The 19,709-nt window shown below is 32.2% G+C and overlaps 1 long non-coding RNA gene across 2 annotated transcripts in view; it reads left to right on the forward strand.

Annotated features, from left to right (window-relative positions):
* LOC145269595 (uncharacterized) overlaps window positions 1–10,726 on the forward strand; it is a 196,922-nt gene extending 186,196 nt beyond the window's left edge. The window contains exon 2 of one of the 2 annotated variants that reach the window (XR_013865132.1): window positions 10,409–10,543. This is a non-coding gene — a long non-coding RNA (uncharacterized LOC145269595). Of the gene's footprint in view, window positions 1–10,408 lie in introns of both variants that reach the window. The other variant, XR_013865124.1, reaches the window with a different exon arrangement.
* Window positions 10,727–19,709: the final 8,983 nt, after the last annotated feature.

Below are 19,709 nucleotides of genomic sequence, written 5' to 3' on the forward strand. Positions count from 1 at the left end.
GCTCTAATCCATCACCTTACAGATGCTAAACTTCTGACTGACCAACAATATGGATTTAGACAAGCAAACATCCTAACTGTAATCTAAGAACGTATATACCATTCACTGGACAAAGCGGGGGAGGGTAGAGCCGTAGCTCTAGATATATCTAAGGCTTTTGACAGGGTATGGCATGAGCGTCTTCTCAGGAAAATTAAATCATACAGTATCACTGGAAGAATACATGACATAATTAAATCCTTCTTAGATAAGAGAAACATTCAGGTTGTCCTCAACGGTCGTACATCTAAACAATACAATATAAATGTGGGAGTGCCTCAGGGGTCTATCCTGGGACCTCTGTTATTCCTAATATTCATAAATGACCTCCCTGACAAAATTGCCTGTGAGATGGAGTATATGCTGACAACACCACACTCTATGACAGACACGACAGGAAAACAAATGAACACATATCTAAAGAAATGGCAGAAGCACTAGAGGATGACCTCCGATCTGTAGTGGAATGGGAACAAAATTGGATGGTCACATTCAGTGCTGCCAAGACAAAACTCGTTTCCTTCAATAATTACAAGAAACCTTCTCTACCACCAATAGCAATGGCCAATGACTCTTTATCTGAAAGTAAATCCTTTAAATTCCTCAGCCTAACGCTCTCAGGAAACATGAGTTGGAACAATTACATCGAGAGTATGGCCAGGACCGCTGTGAAGAAGGTAGGTTTTCTGTACCGTGCTAGAAAGATACTAATGCTCACAAGTATCCTATACCTCTATAAGGCCACCATTTGCCCATGTATGGAGTATTGTTGTCATATTTGAGCTGGTGCATCTACCACTAGTCTCTTGCTTCTAGACAAGGTTCAAAGGACAGCCGCCAATCTGATAGGTTCTGAACTGTCATCTAAACTTCAGCCACTGTCCCATCAACGAAATGTTGCATCCCTCTGCCTTTTCTACAAGTACTTTAACGGTGAATGCTCTGACGAACTGCAAGCACTTGTGTCCCCTCGACGTAAATACCACCGACAAACCCGACAAGCAGCTAAATCCCACCCCTTTACAGTAGAAATCCTTAGATGTAAGAGAGTCTTCTACTCCAGTAGTTTCTTCCTCAGGACAGCTAAACTTTGGAATTCTCTGCCGGGTCCCTGCTTCCCCAACTGTACTGACATGCAGAAGTTCAAGTGCAACGTGAACCGACATCTTGCTGCCCAACTCCCTACACAGTACCCGTGATGCCCATGTCCCTGATAGTAGCCCCCTACAACAAAGTGGCAATATGCCTTGTTTGGGGTGAAAATGTTATTTTAAAAAAAAAAAAAAAATGAACTTAGTTCTTTAGTACATTTTAGTATTACACAAAAAAAAATGCAAATCCCAGCGAAAAAAATTTTTTTTAATAAAAAAATAAATAAAAGTAACTCTATATAAAACAATATCTTCAACCTCCAATTATAAACTTTGAATAAAATGTAAACGCAATCATGTCTTTTGGTCTGAGAATGATTCCTACCATCAATGACTCAGACTTCCCTATAACCGAAGTTCTCAATCCAAACTTACTCAAAATCCGAATGTGACAAATCATAATGCCAAAGATAGACTTAAACCCTTTCCAATATGATCTTCACAAAACCCAAGAAAAAAAAATATCCAAACCACATGCGCATCTACATAGAAAGGTCTAAATGAATCACGGAACAGTCAGCGTAGAAGAACTAAAAATAGAGCAAAACATAAACAAACCTCCCAAAAAGAAAATTTCAATTTCAATGAGGAAATACTTACATTAATCCTTACACCTTGTTTAGACTTGATTAATATAAGTCGAACTCTAAACTAAATAAGAACAGAGTTTAATTTTGCTGCAGTCTTTTATTATCCATTGACAGCGATCAAGATCTACAAAAGACAGGAACGCAACAGTTAACCAAGAGCAGTAAACATAATAATCCTATAATTCCCCTTAAGCCTTTGTATGCATAGAAGTGTGAGTAGTTGGTCCAACATTCACCAAAATTGTCGATAACGAGGTGAACATAAAACGTAAAATGCGTCCGCAGCCAAAATTGAACTCACTACACGCGTTTGTAGTGTAATTCAAATCTTATCTGTAGCTGAATACTTGATGCTTTGCCAGAGTTATCAAAGGGATTTTTTTATCGGGACGCCATCACTAAATAGGTTGCCTACCATGGCTTAAGAGAGTCCCATCTACCCTCGAGAGAAAAATAGACAGCGCCAATTTCCCAACCTGTTATTTTACCTCACGGTACATACAGCGCCTCGCATTCCCAAATGGTCACCTATCTGGTACTGCCCAGATTCAACATTGCTTAACTTTGGTGATCTGGCGAGAACCAGTGTGTAAACATGATTGTGCCGTAGGTGAACGTTAGTGAGACATTGAGATCCAAATGCCGAATCAGAAGTCCTGTGAGGTCTCATCATCATTATGTAATCTTATAAGCACTTTGATGCCTTTTACTGCAACCTGATCTTCTCGGCATAAGGCAGCCCACAAGGAGTGGATCACCGGTATTAGCTATCTTGATGACACACTGGATTCATTAACAGTCGATTGTCTCTGGTAAGATGAAGTGATTCCCAGTACTGGCGAGTTACTTGGAAGGGTATTTGGTTCCTTCAGTGAGATGACCGGCTGGGTAGGGGATTTGAGATTGATAGAGATATTGGGTTCTCTGAGTTGTGGTGATGGCGTTACCAGATCATTCGAAGTAGGTTTTGGAGTTGAGGGGGCAGTTTGACGATCGAGCTTCATGGCAAGATCAATCGTTACCTTTGGATCTGGCAAATGCACGGGGATCTACTTGCGTTGGAAATTCCTGTTGTGGAGCATTACTCTTCTTGACCCGTCGGCACTTGCCACGTATTAGTCAAATTGGCGGACTTAGATTACCACACCAGATTTATTACGCATTAGGGAGAACTGGTTACCCAAATACGTTATTCAATCATGTAAATTATAAATCTTCTATTGGGAAAACATTAGAGAAATGTAAAATTATTTAAATATAGTTTCCGTCATATTAAATAAATTTGTGAACACAATTTAACTGTTTGAAAACATTTACTCTCAGTTGAATTGTAAAATTATATATATATATATATATATATATAATATAAAGCTGAATGTCTGTGTGTGTATGTGTGTTTGTGTGTGTCTGGTCACGAATAGGCTCCTATATCGTTGACTATTTTAAAAAACTGATTACATATAATGATAGATGTATCGAGACACAGGAATGGGTATGTTTGATCTAGCAGAACAGTGGTTCATTAAAATTGTGGGGTCTGCATTCGCGCCCGGTCCACAAAGTATCGAAATAAAAAATTTAAAAATTAAAAAAAAACGTTTGCAAATGTTTTTGATATAGATGTACATAAAAATACGTTGATAAGTATGTTTTAACTTAAATACGGATGGTGTAATAAAATTGTGGGGTCTGCATTTGCGCCTGTCCTCCATAGAATGGAAATGGGCACAAACTTTAATAAAGACTTTTCATATCTATCTGCATAAGTATACTTTGATAATTGTTTCAGTTTGAAGGAATATGGTATAATAAAATTATCGGGTGTTCGTTCGCGCCTGACCTCCATAGAATGGAAATATGTCACAAAGTTTAACAAGGTTTTTAATATAGATCCACAGAATATTGTGATAAGTGTTTCAGTGTGAACAAGTATAGTATAATAAATTATGGGGTTTATCTACTTTATTTTTACTTTCATCATATATTGCTTTGGTTTTGATATCTCCAAATTCGAAGCTATACATCAATAAGTGTTTGCTTAGTTTAAAATAGTGTCCAAAAATTTTTTAAAGTAAGTCATAAACAGGATGTAGAGTAAACAAATGTCATCCAGGCGATTGAATCGGTGACTCAATCGCTGGCATCATCATACAAGCTCATGACGAAAAAGTAGACAATATAAAGCAGTATGTGGAAAATGTGTTGATTTGAATTATTAAATTGTTAAGGAAGGAGTATACTTGGTAATATGATGACAGGAAAGTCTTCTGAGTCTCTTTAATAATGTAATATAATATTACTCTCATCTGTCTGTTTATGTATGTATGTATGTATGTATGTATGCCTAAAACATTCGACAGAGCAGAGGCGACAGATTTTCACGGGATCTGCATCATTTTGTAGCTCAAGGTCTCGGACGATAAATACCGAAAAATGGGCCAAAAAAATAAATTCCTTCACCCTCAACTGGGCAGTTTTCTACAAGTAGGGGTCGATTTTTTCAAGCCATTTTTGCAAGTCATCGTATTGGTTGCTTACTTTTAACGTTCCGAACTTTTTTTTTAACGTTCCGAACTTTTTGCAAGTCATCGTATCGGTTGCTTACTTTTAACGTTCCGAACTGCCGAAGGCGGAAAAGAAAGTGAAAGAAAATCTGACGTCTTACCCCTACTCCATGACGCGAGTAGGGGTAAGACGTCAGATTTTCTTTCACTTTCTTTTCCGCCTTCACGTCATGGGTTCGAGTCTGTCTGCCTACAACCACTTTTTTTTTCTCAACACACACCAAACACCCGGGTAATGCTGGGCACTCGGGCTAGTGTAACATAAAAGTAAACTATTACACTAGAACAGAATTTCTTTTATCTTGTTACTTTTAAATTCTTTATGGATATTTTTCATAAAAAATAGCATGGCTTTAATATTTCTGTTTATTCTATATTAATCATTGTTTGAAAAACCAAAACTAAGTTAACATTTAGATGTGCAGAATCTGTAATATGAATCGAGTACTGGGTCCTATATCATTAATGTAATATTATCTTGCAGTGGAGGCTAATTGTAACCTGGTTGATACAGAAATCCTAGCAAGCAAGTCTCTAGATACAAGGATCATATGAACACTTAGAAAACCTAGTCCAGTTACTCTGCCAATATATATGCTCCATTAGCTTTTATGTTCAGACGCTTGACTGAACTTTACATAGAGAATAAGAAAATAAAGGGAAAAGTTAAATAAGAACTTTATTACATTATCAAGAAAATAAAGGTTACAGAAAGGGGAATAAGAGAGAAAGCTCTTTAGGTCAGGGCATTTCGAAAGTAAATGCTTTTCGTCAGAAGAGGTGGGAATAAATGTAAAGGTAAAAGGACAGCACGTACTTTCAAAACATTCTGATTAGAAATCGAAAACTTTTGGAATTGGAAAAATGAGGGATCGTATAATGGGGATAAAAGAGAGAAGAGACAAAAAATGAAAATAAAAATAAATAAAATACATCAAACAAGTTAGAAATGAAATAATAAGATTTACTTTAATCAAAAAATATTGTAGGAGACTAAAAATTAGAGGACACCGGGGAGGAGTAATCTGCCCCTGCCCTAAGTCTGGTTGGTTTTTCCCTTTGGTCACGGGCAGATGTGTTGCCTTTTCCCTCTCAAGAAGAGGAGAACCTTCGTTCCACAACGAGGTGAGCTCTGAGAACTTTTTCCACCAGTCAGTGAGTCTTATCGAACTGTCGTTATTGTATTGTGTTTTATTGTTGTTTAAATGTTTGTCAGTGTATAATAAATGTGTAAACGTAATTGCGCAATTGTGTTTATTCTTATATTTTTTGTTTAGTTAAAACTAACAATATTAAAACTTTCAAAAGCTTATAAAATCTATTTATAAAATTTCAAATATATAAAACTGTTTTTCAAAATTCCTCCAAAATTTAATTAAAGTTTTATTAAAACATAAATTTTCAAAAATAAATAAAGCAGAACAAATTATGCACAAAAGGTGAGAGGAGATTAAGAAAAAGACAAAGTAAAAATAAGAAAGTTAATCGAACTAAAGTTTTGAATTAGGAGTACTCCAGAATAAAATAAAACGAAAGTCAATATCCTGTACACTCGTATGCAGATATGTATGTACATATACATGCACATGTATATGTGTTTGTGTGTTTTTGTGTATGTATGTGTGTAAGTATGTATGTAAGAGAGTCAATATTTCACACGAAAATGCAAACTAATAGAATATTAGTTTATCAAATAGATGATAAACACTATTACAATTAAGGGCAGATACAAGTAATTGTAGCAGAACCAAGCTGTTTTGGTCGATTTTGTAAACCATATTCATTTAACATTATGTTCTGTTTACTAACGCTTTTTTTTACACCAAATGAAGACGATTGAACGAATCGACAGAAATAACTAGGTTCAATTTTATCGATACCATTGTTTGTACTACTGGGTTGCCTTGCTATTTACCATCACATATATATATATATATATATATATATATATATATATATATATATCCTCGAGACAGCGTGTTATGTAAAAAACTGATGATCCCAAAATAATATTACTGTAGATTCTAGAAAGCAAACTAATACAATGGTTGCAAGATATATATGAACATATTAAAAAAAATTATTTTTCAACGAAGAATTGAAAGTATTTTTTTAAATATAGTGTTAAAGGTTGAAAATCTTCCAAGGCTATATATTAATTCAAACACACACACACATACACACACACACACAAACACACACACACACATATATATATATATATATATATATATATATATATATACAGGGTGGCCGAAAAGTCCCAGGACACTCTATTTTTAATATTTTAATGCTGTTAAATATGATTGATTTTAATATTCTAATGTTGTTAAAACAATTTATTTCATTTATTTTTTTCAGGTTATGACTGACATCAGTGTATTTACTGTTGAGGAGCGCTTAATTGCTGCTGTTTTATTAAAAATACATGTATAGTGTCCTGGGACTTTTCGGCCACCCTGTATATATATATATATATATATATATATATATATATATATAAGAAATTCATTACTGTGAGTCCAGAATGAGTTTACATATTGTTTCAACTAGAGGAAGATCCTCAAAGAGAGGAAATATCCAAGTAGTATCGTCAAAATTCATAGATGGACTCTATGAATTCTGACGATGCTAGTTGGATATTTCCTCTCTTTGAGGATCTTCCTCTAGTTGAAACAATATGTAAACTCATTCTGGACTCACAGTAATAAATTTCTTATATACTGCTCTGGCTACACATTGAGCACTCTAGTCCGGTTTTTTCACCACTGGTAAAAAAAAATATATGTATATATATATATATATATATATATATATATATATATATATATATATATATGAGCACTTTCAGTTGAATTAAAGTCGGTCAATTTAGCTCTTATGCATACATCTTCATATAACGATTAGATCACTGTCTGGCTGACGTAAATGAACATTTAAAATTAAAATGTTTAAATTCAACGTTATTTCACGTGGTTAATGGTGGCCGAATGGATTAGGTCTTTGCTAATCGAGCCAGAGATGTCTCATGTTGTGGGGTTCAAATCGTTCGACTGGTATTAATCGTGACACTCTGCACTGAAGATTCCTAAAAGGATGAAACACTAGTATCTGTCGGTATTTAATTATTATAGTAAAAAAATAATAATTATATATATATATATATATATACATATATATATATATATATATATATATATATATATATATATATATATATGGGTATGTATGTGTGCTTTTTCATTTTTACCAATTCAAGTGAACTAATGGACACAGACGTCATTTATGATTTCTATAGCTGGCAATACTAAACCACACACGTCTGTCCTTTGGACAAGATGCGTGAACGTGTCACACACTTTTTATGACTAAAAATATAAAGCTATTTATTGCTGTATTTCATTGATTTTCTAGCAAATCAATAAGAAAGGTGGGAATTCCATAAAAGAGAACATGTGTGTATATAATTCATTAGTCAGTCAATTCAGTCAGACCCAGATTTAAATGATTGTCGATATGTACCCATTTTACTTCGCCACATTAAATTAAAACCAAAGTTTCAGCAAGTATTCATTGAACTTTGAATAAAAAGAAAAACAAATGCTAGTAGACTAAAATTCTCAAACTATGAGGGAATTACGTTTATTAATTTTTTAGATGGGGTATGATCATTCATATTCGTCGGGCTTATTCTCATCTTGAGTGTTATTTTCATAACGATTTGTTTGTTATAACCGCCAATTTTCATCTTGTTAAACTTGGAAATTTTTCTGTCAAACTTGGGGATCTTTATTGAAATTCGAATGGAAACTTTTATTTAATTCACGAGTATAGCATACTCCCGTTCCGTCAGACGTCCTAAGTAATTTGTAATTGCATTTTAAGTGTCACCCACATTAAGAATTGAACTTTTTACTTCTCAGAGAATTTAACTTTGCAATTGGATTTTTTTATCGCATAAATAGTGGATAAATCTATAATCTTCAGTGGAGACGACACTCAAAATACAATTGTGAATTACTTAGGACTTCTACCCAGTTATGGCTGACGGAACGAAAGCATGCTATCGCCATGCATTAAATCAAGGATTCCCTACGAAATTCTGTACAGAGAGAAAGCTCCTTGAATTTGATGGCATACGTCTGAAAAAGGTTGAAGGATACAACAGCCGAAACGTTGTGAAAATAATACTCACAATGAGAACAGTAGTCCACATAATCCAAATAATACGAACTATGATGGAATGGGTCTGGTTAATTTTAATGCATCTTAAACCAAACTTCTACCTTTCCATCATCAACCTTTTGATCCCGTCTGGCATCAATTGAAATGAATGGCTCTCGTCCTGGGGAGGTTCCATGTATTGATAAGCTTCTAAGCCTGACCTTTACTCCTGATCTGAAATAGAACACGTACATTAAATCCATTGCCAAAGTCACTGGTAAAATTGTAGGATTATTCTACCACTTCAGTATCTCACTGCTGACGCAATTCTCCATCTGTGCCATATACGTCCTAGGATGGAGTACTGTTGCCATATCTGGGTAGAAGCTGCTCAAAACATCCTTTTCTGTCTTGAGAGAGTTCCAAATAAATTTTGTAACCTAGTAGGGATGCCCTTTTCCTCTCCATGCAAACTTTTTTTCACAAAAGAGATGTTGCGAGCCTATTTCTACTCTATCATTATTTCCATGGCAAGTGCTTCTCTGAGATTCAATCTATTTTCCACCTTGGCCAAATTCTCATGAAAAACATTCGTCTATCTGAAACCACTATCAATAATTCCCCCACTTTTTATCTGTGCCTAAACTTAAACGTAGATTCCATGAACAAAGCTTCTTTCTTAGAACTACACGCCTGTGGAACTCTGGTCCATTTCCCTGCTTTTCCGCTGACTACAATATGGTCGTTATCAAGTCTAATTCAAACAATTCTTGATGAGCCATCCCCTTAAGCAATCCGATTTACTAAATTTCTAATAATTACTAAGATATTGCCCCATTGACTATCGTAGATTCATTAATTCTTTATCCTCGAGTGAAGTGATAAGAGATAAACCCTTTGTAAAAATGAACTCAATAAATAATATATTGTTTTGCAAATTCATTCTTGAAATTTTTTAAAACTTTCGTTAATACCTCTATTTAAGAAATAAATTAGTAAACACACCGTGAAGTCGAACGTAGTGAGAGACTGAAAGCGTTTGCCCATATGTCAGTAAAAAAAATCAAGTATAAAAGTTACAAATCTATGAGTGTGTGTTTATTGTGTTATAGTGCATTGATTGTAATAGACAAACACTGGATAACTAAAGTAACTAAAGACCTTGTAATTGTGAAACAATAAAAGGTGACAGCCATGTTGAATGTAACTGAAAATATCATGTAAAAATAGAATGAAGCATTATGTCTGAGCATTCAGTGAAATTGTCATTAGAATCAACCGTGAATATATATGGTACCGTTCATTATTTTCTTACAAAAGGAAGTATAGGTGAAAGATGAAAACATGTACCGTAATTTGAGGTGACTCTGGCCACCCGAGGTGATTTTGAATCATTAATAAAAATAAAAATACAGACAAAAATGCATAAATAATATATGATTTCTGCATTTTTAAACATTATTTCTAAATCCTATACGATTTCATAATTTTACTGACATATTGTGGTGCAGCACCAAATATTTACGTGGGAGCAATCTTCAGTTCAAAATGGTCGCTTGACTGAACGATTTTCTCTGCTGAAATTTATATTTTCAAACTTCTGTGAGTACAAATATTTTTCATTTGTATTTAAAGATTTAGTTATATTAAGCAGTAAGAAGGATAAACACAGCGAAAATAAGTTAATTAATATGATAAAACACACTATTAATGAGATTGGAAGGGTAGCCAAAGTCACTTCATGGTGTGCAGATATGTGTGGGGTGACTTTAGCCACCACAGTTTTGCATAAAATTTAAAATTGGATATTCTATTTTCACAAGATATTTAATCTTTTAATTTTTATTTGTCTGTTAAAAATAGCAGTAGTGTTTATACAATGATTATTTCTGTATTTTAGCCAGCAACATGCCAAGATCATATCGACCAGTACAAGGAGGGAGACGATACAACTCTACTTGCCTGAAATTTTGGAAAAGGCAATTGTAGACTTGCAAGATGGCAAAAGTCAGAGGAAGGTCTGCAAAGAGTATGAATTACCAAAGTCATCACTTCAAAACTTCATGAAAGTGTCATCTGGTAACAGACTGTGATAAGGCCCGATGAAAAGAAAATCCATTGCTCAATATTTAGTCGTGCTGTCAGATTGGGGGGTTCACTTTTGATATCATTGACCTTAGAATGACAGTGAAAAGGTACCTAGATATGCAGGGCAAGACTGTCGGATGTTTCAAAGATAACATTCCAAGTGGAGACTGGTGTTACAGTTTCATGAAGAGACACAAAGACCAAATCAAAAGTTTTCTTTGTCAAATTATTTTAAGGAATAGAACAGAAATCAGCAGAGAAACTGTGCTTAATTATTTTAACAATCTAAAGATCAGTCTAGAAGGAATTCCACCAATTAGCATAATCAATTATGATTAAACAAACTTTGACTCATAATTCTGGTAGGAAAAAGATTATCTTCAAGAGGGGTGTTCAGTACCCAGAAAGAATTGTGAACAGTACAAAAAGTTCTACAAGTCTTATGCTAATAGGAACAGCAGGAAGAAAACACTGCTATTGTACGGGGTGTACAAAGCAAAACATCTCTGAACAACATGTACTGAAGGTGGACCAAACAAGGCCCGCAATAATCGTTCCAAATCTGGATAGTTCGACCACATTACTTTCAAAGATTGGTTTGACTTGGTTGCACTTCCATACTGTGGGAAACTACAAGGAAAAATGCCCTCATTGGTAACAACTTGTCATCACACTTCAGGGAAGACATTCGAAGACAATGTGAAAAGAATGACATTAAGTTCATTTGCCTTCCACCGAATGCAACACACTTGTGTCAGCCATTGGATGTTGCTTTCTTTGCACCAAGGAAGGCAGTGTGGAGACAAATTCTCCGCAAAGGTAGCCAAAAAGATCTCAAAGCATTGTGTCAAAATGTTGTGCTCCAAACTTTTAAAGAACCTCATGGAAGAAGAACTAACAAACCAAAAAGATCTTCTTGTGGCAGGCGTCAGGAAATGTGGAATATTTTCTCTTGATGAGCGTCAAGTTCTGAAACCCATTCCATAAATTCCATCTGCTCCATCGCAGTCAATCAGTGAGGTCTTTATTTCTGAGCTCAAAAGACTTTTATATTGAGAAAAATTTGGAACAACCAACACAAAGCAAAAAAAAAAGTGGAATTTCCCCCGGGAAAGAGCATTTCAACAAGGCCTACAGTAACATCAGGGAATAGTGAAGATGCTGCTCAAGATGTTTCCTGTGACAGCAAGTCTCCATCCCCAGGTCTTTTGGGGGTTCAAATAGTGCCAGCTCCTAGTTCTCCAGCAGCAGACCAGCAGCAGATTCAATATCTGAGATGGCTGCTTTCTCTTCAGATGCTGACACAGATACTGTTACCAGTCATATAGAGTCAAGCAAAGATGAATAGACACCATCCAAGAATGCTAAACCAAAAAAAAACAAAAAAAAACAGATGAAACATTTTCGACCGTTGTGAGTGAAGAATGGCTGGTACCGTATCAGCATATACCACGTGTCAATTTTTTGCAGATTCAATAAAGCTTGTGGTTTGTAAATAAATATCAAGTTATGGAGTTGTATGGTCATTTAAAAATATATACTACGAGTAAAATCAATGCGTACACTCTTGTTTTAATGTTGGATAGATCAAAGTCACTCCATGCTGCCTAAAAGACCTGTTAACTATTATTAAGCATGTAATATTTGACAAAGTATCCTTTGTTCTATGTGTCCCTTCCCACTTCATTTATAATTCAACAGCAACAGAAATTTTGTGTGTACCTTATTTAAAAAAGTTTATAAGTACATTGTGCCTAATTTAGACCAAAGTCACCTCAGATTACAGTAATGACAAAACGAAATACGATGATTCACGATAAGCATAGACTAAGAAATACTTGACAGGTAGTGAAAGTAGAAAATAAATTGTGGGTAATTATCCTGCAACCATTTCCAATCATGTTGTATTTGGAAGCATGAATCAGAAGAGAGAAATCTATGGAATTTAATTAAACCCAATGATTAGCACTGGCTGCACAGAAAGTTAGCCTAGCATTGATGTGGTAACCCAACGTTTCTGTTCCTATACTTATTTTTCCTATACTTACTTTTAAATTCACACAGAAATGCTGATAATAGCTCAACGCTGTATATATTATTAGAGATCAAAATATAATATTTTAACAACTGTTCTGAACTTGTTTTTGAAAAAAAAATTATTCATACAATTGTTTCTTGCTCATTTCAAATTATATCTTTTCTTGATAATAAACTTGAGATTATTTTCAAAAGTAGCTTTGAGAATTTTATTTCTTACTAAATTACCTCTAATCCAAATATTCTTTATTATATCATTAAATAGATAAATAACCACAACTAATGTCTGAAGACACTCGAAAAATAATGCGATCCTATTTGTTATTGCGTATACATTCTTAATGCAAAACATTATTCAATTGAAATTACGAAAATTAGATAACACTATTTTTTATGTCTTTTAGCAGTGATATTCGTAATTTACCGACAGAAGGATACTACTGTGTATTTATTTTATTAGTTACGTTCGGAAATAACAACTGAATGGGTGAAATGAAAAGCACAATTTTGATGTTCATGGTTAAGTTATATAGTTTGATGGAAAATTAAAATTAGCGTCAAAAAGCTTTTACAACATTGTTGTTATTATTATTATTATTTTTTTTTTTTTTAATTTTTTTTTTTTTTACTCACTAGGAGTAGTCACACGAGCCATCATCAAAGATTGCTACAACTCGTGATGTTCTCTGGAGTTTTTTTTACCTTCATTCTATGCTTTTTATTCATTTATATTTTTTTAATTTTATATTAACTTTTTATGTTTTTAATATAATATATATATATATATATATATATATATATATATATATATATATATATATATTGGCAGAAGTACCCATCGTTGACTAGGTTCAAAAACAGCGTACAGAAAATGGACTTTGATTGATGAAAGTATGATAGGTTATGAAAGGGGGGGGGTTATAAAGTGATAGGCTTTGATACTCAGAAATTTTACCCTAAGCAAAATATGATGAAAGTAAAGATAATTTTCGCAAAAATATATATTTTTATATCAACTTTGTTTCCATTCGTAGCCAAGAGTGACCAAGAAAATGATGTTTCCTTACAAAGAGAAAATGTTATATATATAATAATATAAATATACAAGAAATAAATATTACCCTAGTCAATAAAAGTTACTTTTATGGTAGAAAAGTTCATTGGTTTAAATAATTAAATAAAAGCTAACGTGAATTAAGATTAAAGTTAAGGTGTTATTGTGGACCCTCACCCCCTTTAAAAAACCTTGTTAAACTTTGTGACAAATTTACATTCTCTGGAGGTCAGGCGCGAACGAACACCCAATAATTTTATTATACCATATTTCTTCAAACTGAAACATAATTATCAAAGTATACTTACGCAAATAGATATGAAAAGTCTTTGTTAAAGTTTGTGCCATATTTCCATGGAGTACAGGCGCGAACGCAGGCCCCACAATTTTATTATACCATCACTATTTAAGTTGAAACATACTTATCAACATATTTTTATGTACATCTATATCAAAAACCCTTGTAAACGTTTTTTTTTCATTTTTTATTTCCATACTTTGGGGGCCAGGCGCAAACGCAGACCCCACAATTTTTATGAACTACCGTTCTGCCAGATCAAACATACCCATTCCTGATCCTCGATACATCTTTTATCATTATATGTAATCAGTTTTTTAAAATAGTCAACCATATAGAAGCCTATTCCTGACCACACACACACACGCGTTCAGCTTTATATATATATATATATATATATATATATATATATATATATATATATATATATATATATATATATATATATTAAGGCAGCATTTTTTTTCTCTATGACATATTTAATTAAATAAAATAGACGTTTTTGTCTATTAATAATTAATTCTATTTTCGATCCTTTTATGGTAATTATATCAGTCAGGTCCTGCCAGAAGTGAAGACTTATTTGTAAGTTCGAAAAGAACGAAAATAGAATTAATAGACAAAAAAAAAGTCTATTTTATTTAATGAAATATGCTATATATATATATATATATATATATATATATATATATATATATATGCGAAATGAGATTTCCTCTTGCAGTTTTAGTTTACATGCAATGTTTTAGACTTGTTGCAGTTTCCTTGTCCGGTTCGTGATCATAGTTTGTGTGGGTAGATTTCAGCTGTTTTTTTATCATTACCGTTTACTATAGGATTTCAGTCTTCTCTTTGATTTTAATTTCTCCTATTTTTTCCAGTTTTCTTGAGACTTATCCTAGAGCATTTACATTTACTGGTATGATGCGGACTTTCTTCATCTTTTATATTCCTTTCAGTTCTCTGGAAAACCCCGTGTATTTGCTTTGTTTTTCTGTCTCTTTTATCTTTAAACTATGATCTGCTGAGACGGCAAATTCTACAATGCTCCATTTGCCTCCCGTCAGTGACTTACACCAAAATACATTGTAGTCTACATTGCACAGTGGAGAACCTGCTGTTGAACTTATAAAATTATTTTTATGTAGTGTCTCGAATTAAAGATCAAAATGCAAAGATCAAATATCATGGTTCACTTGTGCTTTAAATAGAAACATTCATTTTTTACTCTGATCTGCATTATCAAAGAACCTCTTCTAGATTTTATACACCGGCCCATTTTGCTCGTGCAGTGATAAAGCTTCTCAAAGTCACTTGCAATTTTAGGCTGTATAAGGGTGACAATTTTGGTCAAAATTAGACTGTTCTTTCTTTATTGCAATTAACGACTGTCGATACCTATTGGAGGTATTCCGATACAAAGTCTATCTATAAACACTCCCAAGCACGTAAGGTTTATGTATTTCAAATTTCCAAAAAATCGGCTCAGCCGTTTTAGAGTCCATGCAGAACTTTCTCTCTTTTTCTCTGTCTGTCTATCTGTCTGTTTCTCTCTCTTTCTCTCTCTCACACACACACACACACACACACACACACACACACACACACACACACACACACACACACACACAAAGTGCCTTTTCTATATAAGTAGATATGAAAATCGAATTCGGTTCACTTATCCTTTCTTAAATGTTCATATTTATTTGTCATCCAAGAAATTCATCAATTTTACCTATGTTCTTAAACATTAAGTTCCGGTGTATAGGCACCTCCAAAAGTCACCACAGAATTAACCCCACTATATGTAAAACGATGTAACTTAATTCTAAATTAATATTATCAATATAACTTTTGTACCATTTAAAAGAAGAAGGGACAAATAAACTAGTAATAATTAAAAAAAAAAAATTTTCATCGTAGGAAAATAATGAAATTGCGAGAGAAAATCGTGTTTACATAATTGACGTTTTAAAATAACGTTCCCATGTTGGAAGCATTTCGAACGTGAAAACATACCCGTCTTTAATACATCTAGCAAAAATCAACTAATGGTCAGATTTTCGTGAAATTTTCATACTTATTCATTTTAGAATGAAATTACATATAAAATGCAGTTTACGTAAAATATACGAGGGGAAATAATATTTTTAGTGCGCACCCCCCCATATTTATTTTTTCGAAATTTGAACAAAATATATTTAAATCTATCGAAATTTCTATTTATTATGAAACATAAGAGTTCAAATAAGTAAAACATATTTATTTTTTAAAACTTAAATACACCTATTGAACAAAAACTTATCTTGAAGTTGCAATTACAAAAATGATATAATTTAATACTTTTATGTTTTTTTTAAATAGCGTTTTTTCGAATCAATATATACTATAGTATATATTGTACATTTCTAGTGTTTTTTATTATTTAGTATTTTTTTATGTTTTCGGTTGAATTGCTAAGAAAAAGAAACTTCCTAAAATTAATTGATTTTTAAAAGATTAAAACGATTAAAATTCCGTTATTTCAAAATGTTCCGTTACAACATAGATTTTAAATTAACTGTGTTTAAGTTTTTTTTTAATATTAAGTTTTAATATAAACGTGGCTCTTGTCAGCTATTTTATCGCCAGATTAAAACCGATTGGAAAATATTGCACAACTATTAAGCATTTTGTAGCCCCCCCCCCTCATATTTTGTTTGTCTTTTTTACCGAACAAAATATGGAAGCCGAAGTTAGCCAAATAAACATTCAGTAAAGCCGTATTTCATATTTAATATACAAATGTTTATAATATTATTAATCATTAAACTGTGTAAATCTTAAAACCTAACAAAATTATAACAAAGATTATTTATTAATTGCAGTTAGAAGAAGATAAACAAACGTTTTAAAAAATCATCAAGTTGCTTCTGCTTTTCCATATTTAACACAAATCTGACGTCACAAATACATGCGCATTTTTTTTTTTCACATTTGTTTGGCAATGCCTAGGTGCACCTGCACCTCTTCGATAAGCAAACTTAAGTTTACGTTCGTTAATTTTATGCTAGATTTTTATGTAAGTCTTTTGATTCGTATTAAACAATCGCGCTCTAAGCATAATAGTGAACAACGATGACAAATCGGTAAAAAAAAGCAGTAAATGGTTTTCAATCGAAACATTTATCCAACTGAATGCATCACGTTATTGCTGCTAAAAAAGCAACGGTGAGATGGAGATGGCAAAGGTGGACACTATTAGGAAAAAGGAGACGATCATATAACCAGCTTTCATTATTTGTACATTGAGGCATATCAGGTTCCACGAAGCCCATCGAACGCGATTAAGCGTACGCAGATTAATAACGAAAGTTTTGGATCAGTTGGACGACTTACGAAATAGAGTGCTGATATTCTACACGACCACTTTACGTCATCCTTCAGTTTACTAAAGAACAGTAAGTAGATTTGTCATTTTGAACAAATTTTGCTTGAGGACGGACAGTGAAAGTGAATTTCTTTCTTTTCAATCATAAAATGTATACACTTAATCGAAAAAAAGATATTCACCTCAAAATCAGAGAATTTGTCGATCTTACTACTATTTTTATTCTAGGTTAAGTAATAACCGAGTTTCGACTAAATCTATCTATCCTACTTAAAATATAGTAGATGAAGCAACCGTAACATCTTTTACTTCTTTCTTTTTAATTTGCTAACTCTCTTATATTCACGGGCATTTATTAATTAATATCAACATTTCATTAACATCGAACAGTTCTCTGGCTTTTGGGAGATATTTTTTTTCTGTTAGGAATATTCCGTTTTATAGAAAATTAATTTCACGTCTCACTTTAACTACCATCAATAAATTACTATATTAATTACTAGTGTACTTTAATACATGGTGTTTCCTTTTTTTGCTTCACAAATTTCCAAATAAATGCTTTAATATAATTTATTAGTAATGTTCGATATTTTACAACTTCAAATTAAAACATGTAAATCATTTCTGGAAAAAAAGTCCATTCAGTGAAAAAACCGGTTTCCATAAAACTGTCAGCATCCATTCAGAAATCAATACCTATATTTAACTAGCATTGTCATACATGTATATAAATAAGTTAACAATCAATACTGCATGTATATATAAATCAGTTAACACAAAGTAAATCAATACTGTACGTATATATAAATAAGTTAACACAAAGTAAATCAATACTTACGTATATATAAATAAGTTAACACAAAGTAAATCAATACTGTACGTATATATAAATAAGTTAACACAAAGTAAATCAATACTGTACGTATATATAAATAAGTTAACACAAAGTAAATCAATACTGTACGTATATATATATAAATAAGCTAACACAAAGTAAATCAATACTTACGTATATATAAATAAATTAACGCAAAGTAAATCAATACTTACGTATATATAAATAAATTAACACAAAGTAAATCAATACTGTACGTATATATAAATAAGTTAACACAATGTAAATCAATACTGTACGTATATATATATATAAATAAGTTAACATAAAGTAAATCAATATTTACGTATATATAAATAAATTAACACAAAGTAAATCAATACTTACGTATATATAAATAAACACAAAGTAAATCAATACTGTACGTATATATGAATAAAGTAACACAAAGTAAAACAATACTGTACGTATATATAATTAAGGAAACATAAAGTAAATCAATACTGTACGACAAGAGCTCTTAATTCAACAACCTGTTAACATTAAGTTTTAGGAGAAACATTGCAGATGTTCTTCCAAACATTTTATTTCAAAAAGTTGTTTCTGACTCTATGAAAAAAAAAAATATAATATAGAAAATATAAGCGACATTCCCGAAAAGAGTTCAGAAGTAAATAACACTTTTTCAACATGAACGTAGAATATGATTCTCTGAATAATCTATCTATCTATCTATCTATCTATCTATCTATCTATCTATCTATCTATCTATCTATCTATCTATCTATCTATATATCTATCTATCTATATATATATATATATATATATATATATATATATATATATATATATATGCAATTAAAAATGTGTTGGCTCGTAGAAGCATCTTGAAAAATGTAATATAGTATAAGCAGACAGACTGTTTTAAATGAAATATAGCATAAACATACAAACTCTTTTAAAAACACGCTTTTAGATGCAAATAAATCATACATTTGCTTTATATATATATATATATATATATATATATATATATATATATATACACATACACACACACAATAGAGGTATTCGTCTAGCGTTGTGCATATTAGTTGAGATATCTGTTTGAAATCATTTTTAGGAAAAAATATATTTATGTTTTCAATTTTTTATAATATTCTTATATATGTTTTGCCCAAAATACCGTCCTAAACTGATTAACTAATCATTATAAATTTCGAATAATGATGATAGAGATAAAGGTGTATACTGTGGAATATATGTAATTAAATATTGCTTTGTGCAAAGAAGGCGATAAGTAGATTAAGGCCGTTCTTGAAAATTCAGATAACTCCGATTTTAGGAATACAAGTAATAGATTTGCAGTTTATAAATATTCCATATACTCAAATTGCGCAAGGGTATTTTAATGGGTGTTTAGAGACAGCGTTCATTGCTAAATGAAAATATTTCAGATTTATATGAAATTTCATCTATTGTTACGAGACTGTTTAAGCTTGAACCGTACCTTTCAGAT

This window comes from Euprymna scolopes, chromosome 4, assembly GCF_053919585.1.
Source record: "Euprymna scolopes isolate OS-2025 chromosome 4, ASM5391958v1, whole genome shotgun sequence".
NCBI lineage: Eukaryota > Metazoa > Mollusca > Cephalopoda > Sepiida > Sepiolidae > Euprymna > Euprymna scolopes.